Below are 24,934 nucleotides of genomic sequence, written 5' to 3'. Positions count from 1 at the left end.
GAAATCAATTAAACTAAAAAAGTTGAAATATGGAGGTTAAGCTCAAAAATATAACCATGAGATATCCATTCATCAAGTGAAATTCCAAAGTAGCATATCAAAAGTAAGTGCATAAAGCATTAAAGATTCAAAACAAAAAAGAAAAATGTACTTATAAGCAACACAAAATACTGAATAAGCAAATGTTTCAAATAAAAGAAAAGCAACACAAGTTAGATCATAGGCATGCAAGTTGTGCCGGAAGTTATGTCACACCTTACCCCTCTGTAAGGCATAACATGATCCCGTAGAATACCTAATGAACTACCGAACTTCACCTACCGATAATTCATTAAGTACTCTATAAGAGATTTTAAAATCATTTTCATAGTTTTTAGAAGTGATGAGCATTTTCTAATCGGTATTAAAACATTTAATTAAAGTTTGTAAATTAGTTAAAATTTTTGTCCCTTTTATTTTTCCGCAAATTTTAGAAAAATTTTGACAGAGTGCCATCTGTATTTTGATAAAACAGTTCTTCAAATACCTGTGAAAAGCACTTCTAATGATTTATCTCATCAACTTCATCAAATCAACCTCCATCACAACCAATTTCAACATCATTTCTCAAATTCCAAAAAATTCAAATCAGTAATTTCCAATTCAAATAATATCCAAAATAATACTAAGTAATTCCATTCAAATTAAAACAAAATACTTTTATTCATACTTCATTCAAATTAAAACAAATTACATTCATCCAAAATTTATATTAGAAACATCCAAACTAATATTATTACAAACTTTATATAACTGCTCATGACCATTTTCTACATTTACATACATTTACATACATCAAAATAATCTTTACAATCAGGGTATAAAATATACCCGATAAAACTTTAGGAAAGGCAGCTCCACAATCCTTAGCAGCTCACTCTGCTGCTCCTCTAGTCTCTATATCTGTGACAGCAATAACAGCCATTGCTAAGCACTAGGACTCAGTGGTGCACAACATACTAAAATAACATTTATGCAGAATTTAAATCATACTTATTCAAAAATTAAACTGAATATGAGAAATAAATACAAAACATAATTTATATGCATTTAATCCAAACAATTTCATTTCGAAAGTCTCAAAATAAATTTCACAAAAACACATAGTTATATCATGCCATTCGAAACAAATATCATCTCAATAGCCAGAGGCTAAGGAGAAGTCACATCACAAGGCTAGCTAGCTCAAATACATGGGAACTCGTTCTTTTTCTTCTTCTACTGGCACACACATCAACACTTCGGCCAGAGAAGGAATCAAAATTCGAAACTGATTTCACCCACTAGTCATGCTAGTAAGGTATTCAAATATATGATCATGACACTGTGGTTTCAAAACTATCTTAATAATTTACTAAACATTTATTGCCATTTCAAATACAAACAATTAATCTTTCAACAATTTGAATCAAAAGCATAATAAACTTTTCAATTCAATTGTGTTACAATTTCATATCTCAATTTATTTAAAACAATGTGCAGAAGAAAATTTACAAAAATTCTATGTTGTGCACAAACCTTATACGAGTCGCCTCTTGGCCTTGACTCGACACTTCGGGTTCTTTCCAGGAATTCTTTTCCACTGAAACACAGTTTCACAGTGTTTCAGCATCATAACTTATCATAATTCCAAAAATAAATTCAAATCTACTTATATCTAGCTTTAATATGCTAAACTTGACGTTCTTTAAAATTTGTATTTCGGAGTTGCTATTCACAATACTATTCAAGTCAATTTGTTGACTTTCTAAGGCTTAATAGGTATGAAAATTCTAATTTCACTCACAAACCACATTTTGGTTACCTAATTTGTTGGTTTTGGTTGTTTTCTCAAAACTTAAGTCTTTTAGGCAAAATTTCAAATTTTCAGTTTTTGTGTCTTATGTTGCACTATTCCATTGGTCATGTTGCTGTTAGAATTTGGCTAAGTTTTCTTCATAGAAATTGTTCCTTATTGTCTTAACTTTATTCTTCTTTTTGAATCACTCCAATTGGAGTTTTGTAGCTCAAGTTATAGCCATTTGAACATGGCTGGCCGGATTGGCTTAACCCAGATTTTCTAGGCACCAAAATTGGTTCTGGCAGTTTTAGGTCATCAACTTTGAGGGGCTATATGACTTGGTTAAGGGCATAATTTGGGTTTTTGTTCTTCATAAAAGTTTTAGGTCTATATCTCATCTTTCTACTGGTAAAATTTAAGGTCATTTAGACCTGCTTAGCCCAAGTTATGGCCATTGTTCATTTGGTCATTTTTGTACAGGGCAGAACACTCAATTCCTGATTTGGCCAATTTGTTCATTAGGTTTTAGTCACTTTCTGGGCATGATTCCTAAATGAAAAATGTGTCATTTTGTGTCTAGTTTCATTCCTAATTGGCATCATACCAATTGGGTTGGTAAATTTTCAGTTTTGGTCCCTGAAAGGGACCTTGGTCATGCTGCCTGCATAATGGCCATATCCAATCCGAATCTCCACTTGATTCCAACACTTTCAACACACCAAAATTGGTCACATATGACCATTTTTCAGCTCAAACTAGGTCAAGCACACCATTTGAACAATTCTCCAATTTTTGTCTTCCAAAACCCTAGGTTCAAACCCTAATTCACTTGATTTGTTACATTTAATTGATTCCAAGCATACCAACACCCTTTCTCAACTCATTCAAGCTTACATACACTTTTAATTCATTCAAAACATATCATATTCCCATACATTTATGGCTGACCGAAATTCACATATAGTCCTCTAAAGTTATTTTCATTTCATTTTAAGTATATTTCTAGGTTTATTCAACTATAAACACAATTAATTCAACTAGAACTTCAAGTTTAGATTACTAACCTTTATGCAGAATTTTTTTCCTCTTCAAACTTCTTCCTTTCTTTTTTCTTTCTCCTTGAACCTTCTTTTCTAATTGCCCAAACAAAGTTTAGTTATGATAATTGAATTTTCTATGGTGGAATTTGGTTGTCTTCAAACTCAAAAATGAGCTTCCATGGAGGATTTGGTGAGGGAGGGATGAGAGAGATGGGTCACGGTAATTTGAAGAAGATGAAGGACTTTTTGTTTTTTTTTTCTTTTATTTTTCTAAATATTTAACCTTTAGTAAGACCAAAAATTATCCAAAATTTTAAATTTTTAATTATAATATTTATTGCATCATGCATGATGTAATCATCTTTTCACTTTTTCTATTTTCCTCTTTTTTTTTTAATTTATTTATCTTCAATTCTTTAATTTAATTCCCGACTCCAAAATTTTCTTTTATTCGATTTTATTTGACAATTAGGTCAGGAGTCAGCTCTAGGAGTCAATTAACCAAATTGCCCCTCGCCGGTTTGACCCGATTTGCAAATAATTTAATATTTCTTTCAGATCCCTGACTTAATTATTTGACCGACTTAACATTTCTTTTTTGTGATTTTCTCTTTTCCACTGCGTTGCAAATAGTCCTGAGGACAGCAGCATCACATTTTTCGGTTCGAAATTTGAGTTTAAATCGACCTCGCAATCGTTCCCGAGAAGATCGCCCATCGCTATGACTCTCGGCTCATTTAACCTCTTGTGTTCTGTTTTTCTTATTTATACTTAACTATTTGACAATTACTAATTATTTGTTTTCGGGGCTTATCTAGTTGTCTTAAATATGGTCTAATCCCCTTAATTATTCGGACCGACACAGGTCACTGGAATAGTAAAATATACCAGGCTATGCAAATAGGGGTGTTACAAGTTATGCAACTTTCTGTCCAAAATTGCGCTCAGTGAACATAAGCTGTGACATAAGCCAAAATCGATTATGCCGAAGGTTGTAGAACTTTTTGTCCAAATTGGTGTCCAGCGAACACAAGCTACAACACAAACCAAAATTGGTTGGGTGGAGGGTTTTGTAACTTTCTGTCCAAATTTGACAAAGTTGCACAATACTTAGAAAATTGAGACAAATTAAAATTCAAGTGATCAGACCTTCATAACATGAGTTCTAACTGCTCAACCTGCTGTATTCATCTAACATTCATTAAAAATTTACAAAGCACCAATTCACACATCCACATTCAATTGATTTTCTTTTTAAACCAAGATGACAAAGTTTAGAAAAACTTCCTCTTAAGATCAACAAAATGAGCAATGAAACCTGCAAAACCAACCAGCAAATATTCAGCCATAGAAAGATAAAAAGTACAAAGGAACAAATTTAAAACTAAAATTTAAAATTTAAATTTAAAACTAGAACTAAAACGTAATGATAAGTGCTCATTTGCTTACAATGAATTGTATCCCATCTGCATAAGAAAATCAGAACAATGTCAAAATCTGAATAAAGAGTATAGAAAACTTAAAACAAAAAATATGAAAGAAATAAAGAATCAATGAAAAATTGTGGGTTACACCAAAAAATGCTAAGTTTAGGTCTTTAACTTAACCTTACTCAACCAAAATCTCATGGAGAATGAGAGAGATAGCAGGTTGCTGTCTTCTAAATGGGTTCACCAACTGAATAATGTCTCAACCTTTGCACATTCACTTTGAAATTACCAGATTTTTCACCAAAAATTTCTACAGCACCATAGGGGAAAACTTTCACAACTTTAAATGGTCTTGACCACTTTGATTTTAGTTTTCCTGAAAATAGTTTCAACCTTGAATTGAATAAGAGCATCAAATCTCCTTCTTTAAAGTCATTTTTCTTGATATGCTTATCATGCCATTTTTTAGCTCTTTCTTTATAGATCCTAGCATTTTCATAAGCATCAAGTCTCAATTCTTCTAACTCATCAAATTGTAACAACATCTTCTATCCAGCAGCTAGTAATTTTAGGATTTCCTTTTTCATAACATCCTTCATCGTAGGATTCAATCTTCTTTGGTGTTCAATAGAAGGTATACTATGTAGCTCTAGGAAAATCCTATGCATACAAACTGTTAGACTAATTCCCTTTATATCATCAATTGTATAGCCCAAAACTCTCTTATATTCTCTCAAAACTCTCAACAATTTGTCAATCTCAATATCAGTCAAAGATGCATTAATTATAACAGGATATGTTTCGTTGGGTCCAAGAAAAGCATACCTGAGGTTGGAAGGAAGAGGTTTAAGATCTACCTTTGGAGCATCCTCTACCTTTAATGATGGTGATTTAATCTCCAAAGTCTACACTTCTTAAAGCTAAAAAATTGTAGCTTCAAGGTGTGGTGGTGAGCTCTCCAAGTATTGTGTAAAAGCGGCTATGTGTGGGTTGTTGTCATCAATGCTCTCACCATGGACTAGGTAATTTTCAAGTGGGTCTTGTGGATAGCTTTTTCTGAAATGCTCTTATACAATCTCATCTATGATGTCTATTCGCAAACAAGACTTAACTTCTTCATGTTTCCTCCTCATGGATGGATTGATGTTGAATATCATTTGATCATCTCCCACTCTAAGTGTCAATTTCTCACCTTTTACATCAATTAATGCACCAGCTGTGGCAAAAAATAGTCTTCCCAACAAGATAGGAATTTTTTTATCTTCTTCCATGTGTAAAATGACAAAATCCATGGGAATGTAAAATTTTCCAACCTTGATAGGCACATTTTTTATAATGCCTTCTGGATACTTAATTGAACAGTCAGCCAATGAAAGATACATGTTGGTTGGCTACTCATATAGTGAAAGTGACATTAAGTTGATGCCAGCTCTAAGGTCACATAAGGCATTTACCACACAGTTATCACCTATAAGACAAGGAATGGAAAATATACCCGGATCTTTGAGTTTGGGAGGTAACTTCTTCTAAATTATAGCGCTGCATTGCTCTCCCAAATTGATGTTATCATAATCCTCTAGCCTTCTCTTGTTGGTAAAAATCTCCTTAAAAAACTTCGCATAACTTGGCATTTGGGATAGTGCCTCAGTGAATGGCACATTGACATACAACTTCTTTAGCACTACAAGGAATTTTCCAAAATTTTTCAACCTTGATAGGCACATTTTCTATAATGCCTTCTGGATACTTAATTGAACAGTCAGCCAATGAAAGATACATGTTGGTGGGCTTCAACTCTCCCATATTCAGCTACTCATATAGTGAAAGTGACATTAAGCTGATGCTAGCTTTAAGGTCACATGAGGCATTTGCCACACAGTTATCACCTATAAGACAATGAATGGAAAATATACCCGGATCTTTGAGTTTGGGAGGTAACTTCTTCTAAATTATAGCACTGCATTGCTCTCCCAAATTGATGGTATCATAATCCTTTAGCCTTCTCTTGTTGGTAAAAATCTCCTTAAAAAACTTCGCATAACTTGGCATTTGGGATAGTGCCTCAGTGAATGGCACATTGATATACAACTTTTTTAGCACTGCAAAGAATTTTCCAAATTGTTTGTCTAATTTATGCTTGATGAATCTTTGAGGTTAGAGTAGAGTAGGCTTATAAGGCTCAGGTGAGATGTATGGCTTCTCTCCCTCATCTTGCTCACTTTTGCTTTTTTCTTCTTTTTCATTTTTTTTGCTTTCAACTGAATTTTCTTCTTTTGTGCTCTCTTTTTCTTCTCTCTTGTTTTCACTCTCTTGACCAACTTTCTTACCACTTCTCAAGGTCACAACCTTGTATTGTTAATGGGGGTTCTGTGGTTGGCTAGGTAGTTTGCCATAGGATTTAGATCCTCATGAGCTTGCTTGTTGAGCCAATTGATTCTCCAACATACAGTTATGAGCTTATAATTGATCCATGGTTTGTCTTATGTGTTGCATTGCTTCCTCCAATTTGCTATTCATCTTGCTTTGTTCAGTAAAAAATTTCTCCATCATGCTTTCCAAGGTTGGTTTTGGTTCAGGAGGTGGAAGAGGTTGTTGTGCTCTTGGTTGATATCCAGGTGGTGGCTGCCTTGTGGGCTAAAATTGAGACTGAAACTGAGGCCTATTCTGATGCATATACTGCTGGTTATGAGCATAGTTTGAGCTTTGACTTTGCTGCCCAAAAGTTGCTTGTGGTCTCCATGTTGAGTTGTTCACATTAGAATAAGAATTTTCCATTGATTTCTGTTGATAACCTCCTGCATAAGCAGCTTGTTCTTGCAAGTAATCAACTCCACAACTTTGGATTCCATCTGTGTAGGCAACTTATTGCTTAGTTGTAGGAGTTGAAACTGTTGCCTGTATGCAAAAATCACTAAGAAGCTGAGTCAACTGATCAAATCTTGCATTCATGTAGCTAACCGAGTCGAGTTCATAGATCCCAGCCTTTTTTGGCTAAAGGGCTCTTGGATTTCCCCACAAATAGGTGTTATGAGTAATCTTCTCTAACAGATCATAGCATTCTTCACTTGTCATTCTCATGAAATCTCCTCCTGCTTGTGAATCAATTGTATTTCTTATGGCTGGAGTAACTCTGGTGTAGAACTTCTGAACAATTATCCATTTAGGTATTTCATGATGAGGACATTATCTTTCAAGCTCCTTAATCTCATCCAAGATTCATACCAAGTTTCATCATCTCTTAGTTTAAAAGCTATCATTAAATTCCTCAAATGAGTGGTCTCCTAGGTGGGAAAAACTGAGATAGAAAAGCTTGAGATAGCTGCTCCCAAGTAGTTATAGTAGATTGTAGAAGTGAGTCATACCACTCCAATGCTGAGTCCCGAAGAGAGAATGGAAATAAGGTAAGCCAAATCACTCTATCTGAAACTCTAGGTTGTCTTTGAGTGCCACATATTATCAAAAATTTCTTCAAATGAGAATGGGGATTCTCAAGTGGGCTGCCCCCAAATTATGAATTCTGAACCATTTGAACGAGGCCGGTCTTTAACTCAAATTGATTAGCTCCAATAATAGGTCTGTTATCTTTCACATCTGCACATCTAGGAAAAGCATAATCTAACATGGACCTTATCTGAGGATCATTTTGATTAACAACTTCATTCAGCCTGTTCTGATCATTTCCTCCATTTTTTCCATCATTAGCTCTATTTAGATTCTCCATATTTTCAATTTTCTCCTTTCTCAAACTTTTGTTGCTCTTCTTTTTCTACTTCCTTTATCCTCTTAGATTCCTTTTTGTTGGCTCGACAGAATTTTTCAATTTCAAGGTTGAACAACAATTGAATATCACTTATGCTTTTCCATTGTCTCATAAACAAGAAAAGTACTTGAAAAATATAAGGAACAACAGTGAAAATAAAAAAAAATAAAAATTCTAATCAACTTAAAACAAATAAAATCCAACTTAAAACTAAACAATTCCCCAGCAACGACATCAAAAAACTTGATGTTGCTGTTAAATAGCTTCCGCAAGTGCACAGGTCACAATAGTATAGTTTCAAAAATATCATTCCCACAGGAAATTATGCTTAAATTGGAATTAAAGAAATAAGCTAATTAGAATAGTAAAATTTAAAGATATTGGTAATGAAATTTAAAATTTAAAATTGGTATTTGAGAAATTTAAGTTAATTCAAATAATTAATTGAACTAATTAAACTAGATGACTAAAATTCAAATTGAAATCACTAATTACAAATTTAGGAGAAATTAAATCTAACTTCAATAAAAATTAAAATGATTCTAGAGATAGGGTTTTTAATATTGTTTGCATGTAATTTATCCCCAATTTACCAAAACACATGAGAATTGCAATTTTGAGGGAAATCAATTCTTAGTTCTTTAAAACCTTTCTCAAGCATTTCAAAGTTGGAATTCATCAAATCAAACCATGTTTTCACGGTATTTCAAACTTGACAAAAAACCAATTGAAACTCTAATTGATTTTAAAAGTCCCCTTTATCCTCTTAGCTTATCTTTAACACTAAAAAAACTAAGTTTATTGCAAGATTATCCATTCCAAATATTCACTTTTCAGTCCATCTATTAAGAATTAAAACTTAACTTAATGAGAGCCATTTCATCAAGGCAACAAGCTTACAAGCAATAAATCAAAATGCAGCAAATCTCATTTAAATGACAAAATCAGTTCAAAAAACCACAATACAAAATAATATTTACAAACCCATCTCTAGAATCTCTAAGTTCTACTCACAAATCATAATTTCAAGACAAACCCAAATATAGAAATAAAGAAGGAATGAAAATCTAAGCTAAGGGATAGAAAAACTCAGTGAAAATGGTGAAAAAACTGCTGCTAGAATGTTGAAGAAGGCGTCCTCTTCAGCTGCTGCAACCCAATCTTACGTGCTCCTCTTTCTTCCTCTCTCTCTTGCAAAATCTCCCTATTTTCTCCTTATGGAAAGAAAGGAAAAAAGGTGTTTATATATGATTCAGAGGTTTGCCCTAGAATGGGTTAAAAGATAGAAGATTCTGGAGAAAATGATGAATTAAATCAGAGGAGCAAAAGTGTCACATCAGCAATTTTCATTAAAACGTCACAAGCTGAATCAGTTGTGTTGCGCCTTATGTTGTAAGTTGTGTAACTTTCTGCTTAAGAAAAGCTTCATATCTGACAATGACACAACCTGCGACACAGGCTGTGTCATAAGTTATGCAACTTTCTGTTTCTTAAAAACTCAAGTTCAAATTTATCTTATTAAAATTTTACAATTCAACTCTAATTTCCTCCAAATGGTTGCTCTAATTAAAATATCACCAAAATTCTCCAAATTTAACCTATAAAACAAATAAATTCTAAAAATTAAACTTAGAAGTGTAAAAAGGCGAAATTAACTAAATATAGGCTAATATCTACAGTAATAGCGATAACCAATGGTAAATTATGTATAAAAATTATACATAAATAATGATATAAAATGCATACATCAAATATTTCATGAATTTATCATGTATGCAATAATACTCCCTATTAACATTGAATTTAAATTATTAAAATTAAAAATATTTCATAAAAGTGTTATGGTATATATATATATATACAGTCACAAACCTTTTTCCTTTCTCATCTTCACTCTTGCGCGCGCACACTCACATCTTCCTTTGCATACTCAGTTTTATACTCAGTTTTCTCAGGATAAATTTTAACAACTATCTCTGAACTTATACAGTTATAACACTACAGTCCTTTAACTTTAAAATGTAACATAAAACCCCCTAAACTTTCAAATTTTACACAATAAAATCCCTCTGACTTTTAATTACTGATTTTTCAATTAGAAACTGATGTGAATAGCTCTCGCATAGCGCTTAGTGAACATTTCTGTCTCCTCTCTTATGCAAAGTGTAAAATTATTCTCTTTACGCATAAAAAATTATTTTGTCTATAAAGATAAAAAGAATTTAATTTACACATGGCTTGAGAGAGAAAGAGAAATACTGACTAAATTCCATGCTGGAACTGTCTAGGTTAGCGTCTAACTGAAAAACTAGTAATTGGAGGTTAGAGGGATTTTACTATGCAAAATTTAAAAGTTAGTGGGGTTTTATTTTACACTTTTAAGTTAAGGGACTGTAATGTTATAACTAGATAAGTTCAGGGACAGTTGTCAAAATTTATCCGTTTTCTCATCTTCATTTCAGCTCCATCTATTGATTCATCACCTTACTATATCACTTACTATTAATCGTATTTATTAATAAATATTTTATTTTATCAGTACGTTTGTTAATATTTTCTAACTCTGCCTAAGTAGTTTGCGCTTAGCCAGTCCCAAGCCCGGATAAAGGAGGAGGGTTGCAGTAGGTGACAACCAGGGTAAAAATTTCGTCACACCTTATGATATGGATTCAAATGATATAAACGTTGGGGCGTCCTCTACTAACGACGCGCTGCATCGGAGCCCGGGTATAGTGAGAAATATGCAAGGGTGTAGGGCGTTCACCGAAAGCGACGCGCCATGCCGACGTCCTGGTGTGGTGTTAAATGAGCAAGGGTTCCCACATCATGGACGAGTGTGGATAAAGAAGTTAGTCCATAGGACAAATAGTAGAATAAATAGTGGAACAGAACACAAGATAGACATAGAAAACAATAGAAAATATCATAGAAGGAGACCAATTAGGAAAGAGCAGGATAGGAGGAGGATCAGGGTTGGTACTTGGAATGTTGGATCACTTACAGGAAAATTAATGGAGCTTATGTATACCTTGGAAAGAAGAAGGGTGAATATTGCTTGCATTCAGGAGACTAAATGGGTAGGAGAGAAAAGTAAGGAAGTGGGTAATTCAGGATACAAACTGTGGTTTACCGGAAATGAGAGAAACAAGAACGGAGTGGGCATAATCATATACAGGACATTGAAAGACGCAGTAATAGCTGTGAAAAGAGTAGGAGATAGAATTATACTAGTAAAGCTAGTACTAGAAGGAGAAACAATAAATATAGTTAGTGCTTATGCCCCACAAATAGGACTAGACAGTGAAAGTAAACAAAGGTTTTGGGAAGATATGGATGATTTAATGCAAAGCATACCGAATGAAGAGAATGTTTTCATTGGTGGAGATTTGAATAGACATGTAGGAAGTGATAGACAAAGTTATGAGAATGTTCATGGAGGTTTTGGTTTTGGCAGTCGAAATGAGGAGGGAAAAAACATCCTGGATTTTGCTATGACATACGACCTAATACTAGCAAATACCTACTATATAAAAAGAGAGTCACATTTAATGACTTTCAAAAGTGGACAACATAGAAGCCAAATCGACTTCCTCTTAACCAGGAAGACAAATAGAGCTCTATGCAAGGATTGCAAGGTCATTCCAGGAGAAGCTTTAACAAGTCAACATCGGCTGGTGGTCTTGAATGTCAAGTTTAGAAACAATTCAAGTAAGGTCAGAAGAAATAGTGTTGCTCGAACAAAGTGGTGGGAGTTCAAAGGATTAAAGCAAGTGAAGTTCAAAAATGAGCTTCTCGAGTCCAAAGTATGGAAGCTGGATATGGAGGCCAATGATATGTGGATATAGATGGCATCAAAGATTAGAAAAGTAGCTAGAAAAGTACTTGGAGAGTCTAAAAGACATGGACCACCCTCAAAAGAGAGATGATAGTGAAATGAGAAAGTACAAAAGGCAGTGAAGAGAAAAAGGGAATAGTATAAGAAATTACCTAAATGTGATAAAAATGAGGCATATGAACAGTACAAGATAGCAAAGAAAGAGACAAAAAAGGCAGTTAGTCAAGCAAGAGCACAGGCCTTTGAAAAGTTATATGAGAAACTTGGAACTAAAGAAGGGAAGAAAGATATTTATAGATTAGCAAAGAGGAGAGAAAGGAAATGTCAAGATCTCAATCAAGTTAGGTGCATTAAGGATAAAGAAAGAAAAATGTTGGTGAAAGATGAGGACATTAAAGAAAGATGGAGAAATTATTTTAATGATCTCTTTAATAATAGTCAAAATGGTAATAGCGTGAATATAGATTATAGAACAATAGAAAAGAATGTGAATTATACTAGAAGGATTAGATCTTTAGAAGTAAAGGAAGCACTTAAGAGAATGAAAGTGGGTAAAGCTTGTGGACCCGATGAAATACCAATTAAAGTGTGAAAGTATTTAGGAGATATAGGAGTGGCATGGTTAACTAAATTATTTAATAAGATTCTAAACTCAAAGAAAATGCCTGATGAATAAAGAAAGAGTATTTTAATACCTATTTTTAAAAATAAGGGAGACATACAGAGTTGCTCAAACTATAAGGGAATTAAACTTATGAGCCATACTATGAAGTTGTGGGAGAGAGTTGTGGAGCATCGACTACGTCATGATACTTCTATCTCTCTCAATCAATTTGGTTTCATGCCCGGTCGTTCAACTATAGAAGCGATCTTTCTCATTAGAAGCTTGATGGAGAAATATAGAGATGTGAAGAAAGATCTACACATGGTTTTTATTGATTTGGAGAAGGCTTATGATAGTGTTCCAAGAGAGGTCTTATGGAATGTGTTAGAACAAAAGAGGGTATCTATTAGGTACATACAAGTATTGAAAGATATGTATGAAGGAGCAACTACTATTGTGCGCACAATGGGAGGGGACACCAGAGATTTTCCGATCTCAATTGGATTACACCAAGGATCAGCCATAAGCCCTTACTTTTTTATATTAGTTTTAGATAAACTAACGAAACATATACAAGAGAGTATTTCTTGGTGCATGATGTTTGCGGATGATATTGTTCTGATAGATGAGACACGAGAAGGAGTCAATAGAAAGCTAGAACTTTGGAGAAGTACTCTAGAGTCAAAGGGTTTTAAGTTAAGTAGAACGAAGACAGAATACATGTATTGCAAGTTCAGTGAAGGCCAAACTGGTGATAGGGAAGGCGTTAGTTTGAATGAAGCGGTACTGTCCCAAAGTAATCACTTAAAATATCTGGGCTCAGTCCTTCAAGTAGATGGGGGATGTGAGGAGGATGTTAGTCATAGGATTAAAACCGGATGGTTGAAGTGGAGACGTGCCACGGGAGTTTTATGTGATCGTAAGATTTCCAATAAATTGAAAGGAAAATTTTACCGTACAGCCATACGACCGGCTATGTTATATGGTAGTGAGTATTGGGCACTGAAAGAGTCGTATGCATCTAAGATAAGAGTTGCAGAGATGAGAATGTTAAGGTGGATGAATGGCCATACTAGACTAGATAAAGTCCGTAATGAGAATATTAGAGAAAAGGTAGGAGTGGTGCCCATTGAAGATAAGTTGAGAGAAGGGAGATTGAAGTAGTTTGGTCATGTGAAGCGTAGACATACGGAGGCTCCAGTTAGATAATTAGAGCACATTAGGTTAGAGGATAGAAAGAAAAAAAGGGGTAGACCTAAATTGACTTGGAGGAGAATAGTACAACATGACTTAGAAGCATTACACATTTCTGAGGATTTAACCCAAAATCGTTCAGAGTGGAGAAAACGAATCCATATAGCCGACCCCAAATTTTTGGGATAAAGGCTTAGTTAAGTTAAGTTAAGTTAAGTTAAGTTAAGTTTGTTAATATTTTCTATTATGTAACAACAAATATTAGTTTGATTAATTTATAGTATTTATTTATAAATGATATTAATTAAAGATTAAATTATTTATTACATTAACTCTCACATAAGTAAGTGTATTAATTATTGGATCAATATTAATTTCATGTATAAACTAACATCAATATCCCAATCGTTTGGTTGTGTCACACACTACCCTCTCACTAATAAAACATGGTGACTTGAAACTAAACTGACAGATTTCCATGGTAGAAAGAATTAGTTGAATACAATAGCTACTAGAGACATAATTTTTCCTCTTCCTAATATATATTTAATCTACGTAAATTCTAAAAATTCCAAAGTGGATACAACACAACATCGTAAGAAACCGACAATCAAAATCAAGCATTAAGACTGTAATATCAAAACAATCAAGGGTATTTATTCAGTAAGTGATTATATTATTAATCTATAATATTACTAAAGAACAAAAATTCAAAAGCCAATTGTTTGTCCAAACATATAATATATAAGATCAATGATGAAAGAAATTAAAAAGAAAATATTGAAAATACGGAAAACAAAATTTACCTTCTTTGGACCACACCCGAGGGCTGCTTACGTACCTCATATGGAGGATCAGGTTCACGTAGCTCTTAAATTCTATAGAAAAAAAAATTTTGACAAAATTCCCAAAAAAATAAATTAGACATTTCCCAAATCAAAAACCAACAAATTCATATAAATATACCAAAATCCTCAATGGGCCTACAACAAGTTCAGTTAATTTATATACTTAATTTTAAGCCCCAACATAAAAGTTTTTCTTTCCTTATCCTACAACATCTATAATTTACTCCTACTTTTCCAAACACACACATTGTCATTGATGTACCTTTCAGAAAATATTAAATTTCATTCATCAAAAGTGCAGAACTAAAGACATTATGAAAGCTTTGCTTATATCCATAGGAAATGGTTACTACTTATTCTCTACTGGTTTCCATAATCACACAAATCAATTACTCATGTGAATGTTGAAGTAGCTCAATTTTAAAAACAGTCATTATTGTAACATATATGTTAATATCAGAGAATTATCCCTAACATAAAATAGCTTATAATTAGAGAATTTTGTCCAAACCACCAAACAGGAAATTCAAAAAAACCTCAAGATGACACCCAAAAACTTATAATTTAATATTCAACATAAAAAAAAATGTTTTACGCCAACTCTTGAAAGTAATAAGAAAAACAAAGTATATCCGCATTATACAAATAGTAGTGAGACAAGCAAGTAAAATCCTAATGAAACAATTATCAGCACAAAAAAAATATTAATCATAATGCAAAATTTCAACTAGAGAGGAACACTATGCACAATGTGACTACCTTAAAGAGTGGAAGGAAAATCCAACCTCTCCCCCAACATTGGTCTAGTCAAATTCTCAATAACCAATTACCTATACTGTAACTTGATAATTCCACCTAGCTAAAGAGCTAGACTATGAAACCAACAATTTATCTAGTATATCATTTATGCTAAAGCCAACAATTTCTACATACCAGAACAAGGTAATTGTATAAAATTTGTATAGCCCTCCATATATCAAAAATCATATCTTGTTACCTTATAATTCACAAATAGGTATAAAAAAAAAAATAAAAAGAATTAGAAAAAAACTCCAATGTCATAGGCAAATCTCTAATTTTGTCAATACATCTCCATGCTATATTTTTAACAGTCTAGAAACCAAACATAATAGGACAATGTAACAATCAAATTATGAATAAGGAAAAATCAGTTGCACTTCCCAAGGTTTAACAACTCAAATCAATTCATATCACACATAATCCTTCATGAAATTAGCTCACCACAAATTCGAACAAACTTATTTTTGTATTGAACAATTGATAAAACAACCTATTAAAACCAAGAGATAAACAAACTTCAAATTCAAAGCAACAGAAACCTCATAAATCAATATAAATTACAGCAATTACCCTAATAGCTATGGGTACAATAACAAGAAATAATAACATCACACATGGAAGATAAAAAAAAATAACCCATAAGCACCAAATTTTACTTGAGCTATATGAATCGAAGCTGAAATTTCTGTATCTCTGCTCATGAAATCAGTTTCCCCTTCATATTTTTGCCAAATCAAAACCCCAATAAGGTAATTGCGTAATTTGAGGCAACGATAGAAGGGTTGGTGGGCAGCAATGGCATTTGAACTTATGAGGACAGCAATAACAGTTCCTTCTCCCTCTGATTTGCGTATTTCTACATTGAAAACTCAATAAGGAAATTTGATTAGAGCTACAAAAGTGCAAGAGTTCTGATTTTATGCTGGAAGAAAGTCAAAAATTGGTCAGAAAAATATGGATTTGGGTGGGTTTACTACTGCTGCCTCCTCTTCTGTTTTGCTCCCTCTGTTTTTCTTTTTTCCCCCTCAATTCTCCTCTTCTCCTTTTCCCCGTTTCTTTCTTTTCTCTCTGCTGGAAACTAGAAAAATCCAGTACATGTGCTGGAAATGAGTGATAATAAAATTACCACATGTTAAAAAAATTACAACTTGATCCCTAACTTTCAAAAATTAGGTTTTGACCCTAAAAAATTTAAAATGTCATTAAAGTTCACAAGTAAATTATGCTTTTCACCCAAACACTTTTCAATATTCCCCTTTCCTTTTTTTCTTTTCAAATCAAAATATTTCTAAAAAATTTTCTAATTGGAATATATGAATATCCTTTTATATTCTGAAAAGCCAAATAAATTTAACCATGTATATTTTATATAAAATGATTATTAAATTTTTATTAATTTAGCAAATAATATAAGCTCAGAGTAATATAATAATTCACAAAAAGAAAAAAGATCACATTTATAAATATAAATAATTTATTTAATTTAATCCTTCAATATTTACTCCTAATTTTCTATTAAACTATCTTCCAAATTTTTTTTTTATAATCTCACTCTTCAATTTCTAATATATCCATAATTATTATTATTATTATTATTTTATTTTTATTATATTTTAAAAAATTAGGGTGTTACAGGTTGATTCCATTGAAATCCTTAAATTAAATTATTAGATATATACTTAATTGATATAATGTAATTCATCTAAATTTCTATTTGTTTTAAGAAAAATAACTTGTATATAAAATATATTTTCCATAGAAAATATTAAAAGATATTTTTTATAAAAATATTGATCTAAATTGATGGTATATGTTTATTATAAGTATTTTCAAATTTTAATAAGATAATCAAATTTTTAAAAATAAAAAATGATTTCCTATTGGAAAAAAAGAAGTCATTTTCTTAAAAATAACTTAATTTTTTTTAATAAATAAAATATTTTCTATTAACTAACTTTCTAAATATCTCAAATGTAAAAAATTTAGAAAATATCTTTAAAAAAAATATTTTTAATGAAATAAACATTGAGAATTATTATTTTCTTAAAGAATAATTATATGAGCATAGGTGAACAAATTAGTTAGCAGGTCTATGAATCGCGTCAAAGTCCAAAATGCCCAAAGTCAATTAAGTCTGCAAAAGGCCATTCAAAACGTGTAACCCATCCAAGGCGTTCATAGGATGAAATTCTCCTTCTCATGAACATCTCAATAATTTATAATATGACGTATTTTTATTAAAAAAATGACGTTATCAATTTTTAAAAGTAAAGAAACATGAAAAATTACATATCAATAAAATAATGAAGTAAATATATCATTTAAAAATAAATATATATTTAAGATGATCTATTTAAAATTTACATAAGAGTTGAAATTAAAAATTTTATTTACTTATATATATATATAAATAAAATAATTTTTAATTTAAATAAAATAAAATAAAAGGGAAGATAAAGTCAAAAAATATTACCTCTCTCATGTTAATATGAGATTCACCTCTATAATTTTTAATGGAGATTTTTTTTATTTAAACCATATTCACTATAGACCCAAAACATAAAATATATAGTAAGATTCATATATTAAATATATGAGTCTTTCATGCGTATATCTTGACTCCATAATGAATTGGGTCTAAGCAATAATGTCCCTTTGAATGAATCTCATGTATTTATGAGTATAGGATGCATTATTGTCTACCATACCAGGTGTACCGAACTGTTTCTCCATAACATTGCATTTATAATAAAATTTGACTGTCTTATTAGATCAAAATAGCTTATAACAAAGCAGCTTCATAGATCCCGCTTGCAGTATGAAATGACATATCCATCAAATCTTACTGAATCATCGTTGCAGGAACAACATATGTGACTCCAGACCATATCTCTCTTGACTGCATTGATGAAAGGTCAACTCTCCCTTCAGGTAGCATTCCATTTACGACATCTAGTTTCCCATCCTTCACCTTTAAGACGTTGTAATTATAAACCTTTTCTAGTGCACTTCTTGCCTTTTCTTTGTCAACGATTGGGAGAAGTTCACATGCTTGTGCATACCTACAACATAGTCATTAGGTGAATTTAATCCACGACCATATGGAAAATAATATTCTCTCGGAAAATAATATTCTCTCGGAAAATAATATTCTCTCATTGTTTATTAAAAAAAAGTACCCAATTAATTAATAGAATTTCAGGAGATGAGAATTGAAAACTATCACAAACATATTCTAATAACTTATATATGGAAAATATTTTTTATGAAAATTATTTTTTAAGATTAAAACATTTTTTATTATTTTATTGCAATGTTAAATAAATTGTATGCATGTGCAAGTATTTTCACATGTTAATAAGATTATCAAAGTTTATACAATTACTGCCTCTTTTTTTTTTAAAAAAAAAATTATTTTCCTTAAAAATAATTTAGCATTCTCTTTACCGAGAAAAAAATATTTTAATTGACCCATGCAAAAAAAATTTTTTTTTTAAATATTTTTCGCGAAATAAATGGAGCTTCAACCTTTCAACATTAAGAATAGGCTATAAACTCCACATACTTGTCTAGATCGTCCCCCTTGAATCCAGATGATAGAGCTCATCAAATAGAAGAGAAATTTTTGTTTAAATCTAGTGTATTATAGATTTAAGAAATAAATATATGAAACTCATATATTTAATAAGTGAATCTCATATGGATCTTGTTTTTTGATTTATTGGGAGATTAGGCAAGAAAAATCTGTATCGATAAATAAGAAAGTTTAAATTTAGATTAAAGACATTATCAGTTTTGGCCATTAGGTCTATTTTCCGTCAAAAAATTAAAATATTTTTAAAAATTTATTAAAATTAAAAATAGAGTTATATATATATATTAAATTTTAAATAAAATAATTAGAAAATTATTTTTATAATTTAAATAAAATTTAAGAATAATTTTAAGTTGTTTCTTATTATCTTTATTTATTATAAAAATCTTATTTTCCAAATAGAAAATAACATAATATATATAAAAATATATTTTTATAATTTTTGGAATTGAATGTACCTCTATATTTTTTTTTCATACAAAATAAAAATAAGAACTTTTAGAAAAGGAAAAATGAAAAAAAAAATCATGAATAAACATGCCTCAATTTTCACTTTTCAATATGCACAGTCTCATAATTTATTGTTAGAGGTCCATCTTGATCCAATTCAAGCCAATAAAAATATAATTTTATATATTTTTATTGAGTTAGATCATATGAGCTAGGTTAAATATTCATGTTTAATTCATCCCGCCCAGACCAAATGAATTGCGTATGAAATTTATTTATTTATTTTTCAAAATATATATGAAAACATTATTCCGTCTTTTTGCACTTTTAGTTTTGCATTTATTGAAGAAGAAAATTATGATCCTAAGGAATTATTTCAAATTCTAGCTTCATAACAAGGGAGTAAAAGTTTGTTTTAAAATGTCTCTCTCTTTGGGTTCGAGTGTTGAGAGCTAAATATAAAGTTGAGGAGGATAGAGTGCCCCCTAGTCTTAATTGTCGGGCAAGTTCTAATTTATAGCGTGGTATTTGTAGTGTCTGGAACATGATCATAAAAGGTGCAGCTTGGTCAGTTGGTAATGGTAATAAGGTCAGGTTTTGGCTTGACTCTTGGCAACTTGAGGGAATCATCCTCTGTAATGTTGCTACTTTAGATATCCCTCTATCTCTTTTAATGAGTTCTCTGTCTACCTTTTTTAAAGACAATGGCAAATGGGAGTGGGATAGGTTCAAGCATTTGTTACCCTCATCTATTTTGCTTATCATTTCTGCCATGCATCCCCCGTCGGCTACTTTAGGAGAAGATAGAATTTTCTGGGGAAGATCCAGTTCAGGGTTTTTTTCTATCAAGTCTGATTATTCTCTATTGCTTAATAGGTGTGATAGAGTGAGTAATCACATGTGGAATTTAGTGTGGAGTTGGCCTGGACCCCAAAGGGTGAGATCTTTTCTTTGGTTGGCTTTGCATAATAGGTTACTTACTAATCAGGAAAGAGCTCGACGACATCTTTGTAATGTGGATACTTGTGACATCCGTTTGGGCCATGTAGAAACTGTGCTCCATGTTCTTAGAGACTGCACCATTGCTAGGAGAGTCTGGTCGGCTTTTCTTCCTCCCGATAAAAGGACTTCTTTCTTTGCCTATCATTGGACCCTGCAGGGTTGGCTTCAGGTTAATCTTAAACCTAGTAATGGTTTGGTTAATAATCTTCCCTGGCATTTTTTATTTGGTTTCATCTGCTAGTATCTTTGGGGAAGAAGAAATGCAATTTTATTTGGCTCAGTGGACATTAATCTTGACTCTCTTTAATATGCTATCAACTCTCGAGCTTTGGAGTATTTTAGTGCTACCAGAGTGATTCTCATGGAAGGATATTTACATGCTGACAGGGTTGATCATGATATCTGTTAGGTTTGTCCACCAGAGGGTCATGTGAAGATCAATACAAATGGCTCTTTATGAAGCTCAAATAATTTTGCTTTTGGAGGGGGGCTTTGTAGGGATGCTACTGGGAATTGGCTCTTTGGTTTTGTGGCTTCGTATGGCATCTCCTCTATTCTTGGAGCTGAGTTATGGTCTATGTATGAGGGGCTAAAATTGGCTTATGACAGAGGCTATAGGAAAGTTATTTTGGAATGTGATAACTTGACTGTGGTTAATACTATTCTGGGTGTCTCGAATAATCAATGCATTTTACGCTGTCTTGTGGACTCCATTCGCAGTCTTCTTCTTAAGGATTGGGATGTTCAGATTAGCCACATTTATAGGGAAGCAAATTTTAGTGCTGATTGGTTAGCTTCTATGGCTTACTCTTTGCCTCTTGGTCGGCACTTCTTAGAAGAACCTCCTGTTAGTATTCTGTCATGGCTATTTCATGATGTTGTAGGAGTTTCCTACAACCGTTCTGTTGTTGCTTAGCCTTTTGGCTTTTCTCACTCTCACCAAAAAAAAAAAAACTTGATTTTAAAATGTCTCTCTCTTTAGAAATTTCTCCCAAAAGAAACTCTCTCAACGCACAACTAAATATCAAGGAGGAGTTGCTTCTTGTTCATGATAGTCCTCCCTCCCTCTTTTAGATCTTTTATTCTTCATTTCTTCTCTTCTTGTTGTATTTTTATTTTTATGTATTTTCTTTCAATAACTCTCAGATATGTGCCATTTTGAAATAGGTATTGGGAATTTATTCTCAGATCTATTCTTTTTTATAGATCCTGAATTTATTTGTTTGAATTTTTGTAGTTGCCCCTTCTATTGTGAGGATTTCGTTTTTAGTTATAAATGAAAGTATGATATTTGGTTTCATGTAGTTGGAGATTTTAGATCTTTATTTATATATTACATTTTTTATCAATAGAGCCTGATAGTACAGTCTGTTACTCCATTGACGCATAGCAGCTTGAACTCATATGTATACTTCATATGTATCAAGTTTTTGGAAAAATAGTCCAAGTATGATAGATCTAGAGAGTTTGTGTCATACAAATCAAAGAATCAAGAGTTACTTAAAAGATTTATATATTTGTCAATATCATTTGCAAGCAAAAAGATTCAATATCATTATATTTAAAAATAAGTGAATTTTATTATCTATAACAGCAAGTTGTTTGCCTTGATCTATAGGAGTGTGGTCGTATCCCTCCTTTAACTATTTATAATGCTTAAAGTTTTGATATTATTTAAAAAAAAAATAAATGGTTTTTATTAACAAGGTCTATTTTTAACATTTTAAAATTTTAATAAGAACAAGTATTTTGTCAGTCATTGTTAATGATGTTAAGAAATCTATCCCGTTGGTGATATTCACAAAATATTTTTTTATCATAAAATAATAGAAATAGAGAATTATAAGAACTTGCTATGAACGTTGTAGGGGATTTTATATTAATTAAAATAAAAATAAAATTTTATAATACAAATTAAAGTTGATGTGCGTTAATGTTTCACACTCATATAAAGAATTTATAATATATAAAAATTAAAGAAGTAAATTAACCAATATAGACGTGAGGAAAACACTTTATTGAGTTTTTCTCATATTGAATAATATTTATATATTTATAAATCCCAACTTTCTAAATTGCAAGCCATTTGTTCAATAATCTTTTGTGACAATTCAATTATTTTAGTTTCCTTGCAAAATGGTAGTTAGTATGCATACCTTGGATTCCTTCTCCTAGTTGTATGATCACCAAACGTAGCCTTTAATCATTTAAAATTTTTATTTAATTGGTGATTTTAGTAAAATCATTAAATATTAAAATAGATTATTGGTATATTATACATTTAAAATTAATTTCAATTCATAAACTCAATGCAGACACAATTTTCAACCATAACCCAACTTTAAGAACAGAAGAAATTAATTATATTATATACTTTCAGAATTTTCAAACCCCTATTTTGGTCATCAAAATTTTCAAACCCCTATTTTCAACCATAACCATAACACAAGCAAACCCCTTTTTATAACTTTTCTCAAATATGTAAAGACATGGTGTTTACTTTGGTCTTTGCTTCTTAATATAAAATAATTATATTTTATTTAAATTATAAATAAAATAATTATGACTTATAAATTATTAGATTCATCCAATGCGCTTTGATGATTAATTAATCTAATTATAAAAAATCTCTTTAACGAATATTCCAATATTATATTTTAAATTTCAGGCTTAATATTAAAATAAATCGATTTTAACATTTTTTTTCACAATTTTAACATGAATTGTTAAATTTTATCAATAAAATATAATGATTAATTAAAATTTACAATTCTAGCATTTTTGCCCGTTAGCCTATTACAATTTTTTTTTTCTCAATAAACATAAAATTTATTAAAATTAAAGGAAAAAAAACGATGTGTTTTACCGCCATCATCCTTCTCCTATCACCAGCTTCTATCTCCTAATTCTCATAGCTATTATGATGACGATGATGACGACGAAAGAAAAGCAGAAAAGCTTTATTTGGAAGAGGAGATTAAAGAAAACATGCCCTTATTTGATTCAATTTAATAGAGCTGATAGTAACAAATATTTCATTAGTATTCTGTAAAATTATATTGATATGTGAAATGAAAAAAAATATATGTATTATATTATTTATTTTATTATTGACTTAGATATATAATTATTAATTTATTTTATATAAAACGTATATAATAATTAAAATATTTTTTTTAAAAATTAATTATGTATATAATTTCTTATAATTATAAATAATTTATTGATATAAAAAATAAATTTAGAGACATAAAAATTATGTAATTAATAAATTTTAAAAAATAATATAGTTTAAATAAAAATTAAATTAAATTAGCTATCAGTTAATAAGAAAAAAAACTCATATTTTATAACTAATACAAATTATAATTGATAAATAGTTTATTAACTAGCAACTACAATTTTGATAAGTTCATCAAATAAGTTAGTTCAGTTGTTTAAATATCTATTAATTATCCATTGCATCTAATAACCAAACATCCTCTAAATAATCTCTTAAGTGAAGCAGAAGCTTTGCAAGAGCACGTACCATCAACACTAGTTCTTGCTTCTCGTCTCCCCAATATGAAATCTTAGGCATTTCTCTCTCTGTTTAACTCCTTCCCTGCCACTACTTCCTCCACCAATTCCATTTCATAACTAACACCTGATCTTTCATTCTCTTTCGCTTTAAATTCTATGCAACAGGCAAGGCCAGTAATAGGTAGAGGACCGCTTATAATACCAATTTTCTCTTCTCCACTAACAAAAGATAGCTTTGAAGTTGTTAAAATTGAACTCTCTGAGTTAAATTTGATCCCATAATTGCAATCACGACTAGGGTTTGGAGGTGTCTACAGGTAGTTTAGTTGGGGTCCCGATGACATCTATGGCAGGCTTAATTTTTATTTAATTAGAAGCTCTTGTATTTAAATAATTAAAAAATTAGAATTTTTAATTTCACATTATTTTTCTTTTCCTCATCATGTGAACTGATATATTTATAGTTTTCCATTTTATCATGCACTCTTACAAGAATAATTAATGAAAGTTTAAAAAAAAAAAAAGGAAAAGAAAAGAAAAGAAAAAAACAAACATGAAATGAAAGTTAGCAACTTAGCTTCTAATCTTCCAAAGACGCCAACGTGTTCTTCACTTCCAACTTGAAAAAAGTTAAGGTCATAATCCACTTTTTGAATATGTGTCATTCTCAATGTGGAAAAACTACCAGGTTTTTTCAAATTCTTGTCATTGGGTAGGTGGTGGCCCTATAATACGTTATCCTATATTTTAATAAGAAATTTTTAAACAAATTTAGTCTATTATATTATTTATAAATTTTTAAAATTCATCGGTAAATTATCCAAATTCATTGTAACAAAATTTAATCCCACTATTAAAGGTCACTTTTCTTTAAGCATCATTTTCTCTAAATTGTTATCATTGGTTAGGTAGTTGCCCCTATAGCACGTTCTGAAATATTTTAATACTTGTATTAAATAGTTGATCACATTAATGTATAAATTGCTTTCTACTTGATTAATTGAACATACCAATTCCTAGTCTATAAAGTCAAA

General features: G+C 31.1%; 1 long non-coding RNA gene across 2 annotated transcripts; it reads right to left on the bottom strand.

The window, feature by feature from the left end:
- Positions 1-683: 683 nt before the first annotated feature.
- LOC110667746 (uncharacterized) lies at positions 684-16,417 on the bottom strand. Of its 2 annotated transcripts, XR_009143217.1 has the most exons (5): positions 15,988-16,417; positions 14,489-14,560; positions 3,748-9,263; positions 1,558-1,621; positions 684-942 (listed from the first exon to the last, which is right to left on the bottom strand). It is a non-coding gene; the product is annotated as an uncharacterized LOC110667746 (long non-coding RNA). The 2 variants fall into 2 exon arrangements; XR_009143216.1 differs by having other exon boundaries at positions 1,558-9,263.
- Between the last annotated feature and the right edge of the window lie 8,517 nt (positions 16,418-24,934).

This window comes from Hevea brasiliensis, chromosome 14 (genome assembly GCF_030052815.1).
Source record: "Hevea brasiliensis isolate MT/VB/25A 57/8 chromosome 14, ASM3005281v1, whole genome shotgun sequence".
Classification (NCBI taxonomy): domain Eukaryota; kingdom Viridiplantae; phylum Streptophyta; class Magnoliopsida; order Malpighiales; family Euphorbiaceae; genus Hevea; species Hevea brasiliensis.
The sequence above is the reverse complement of the archived record's forward strand: the minus strand, read 5'-3'. Positions and strand labels throughout refer to the sequence as shown.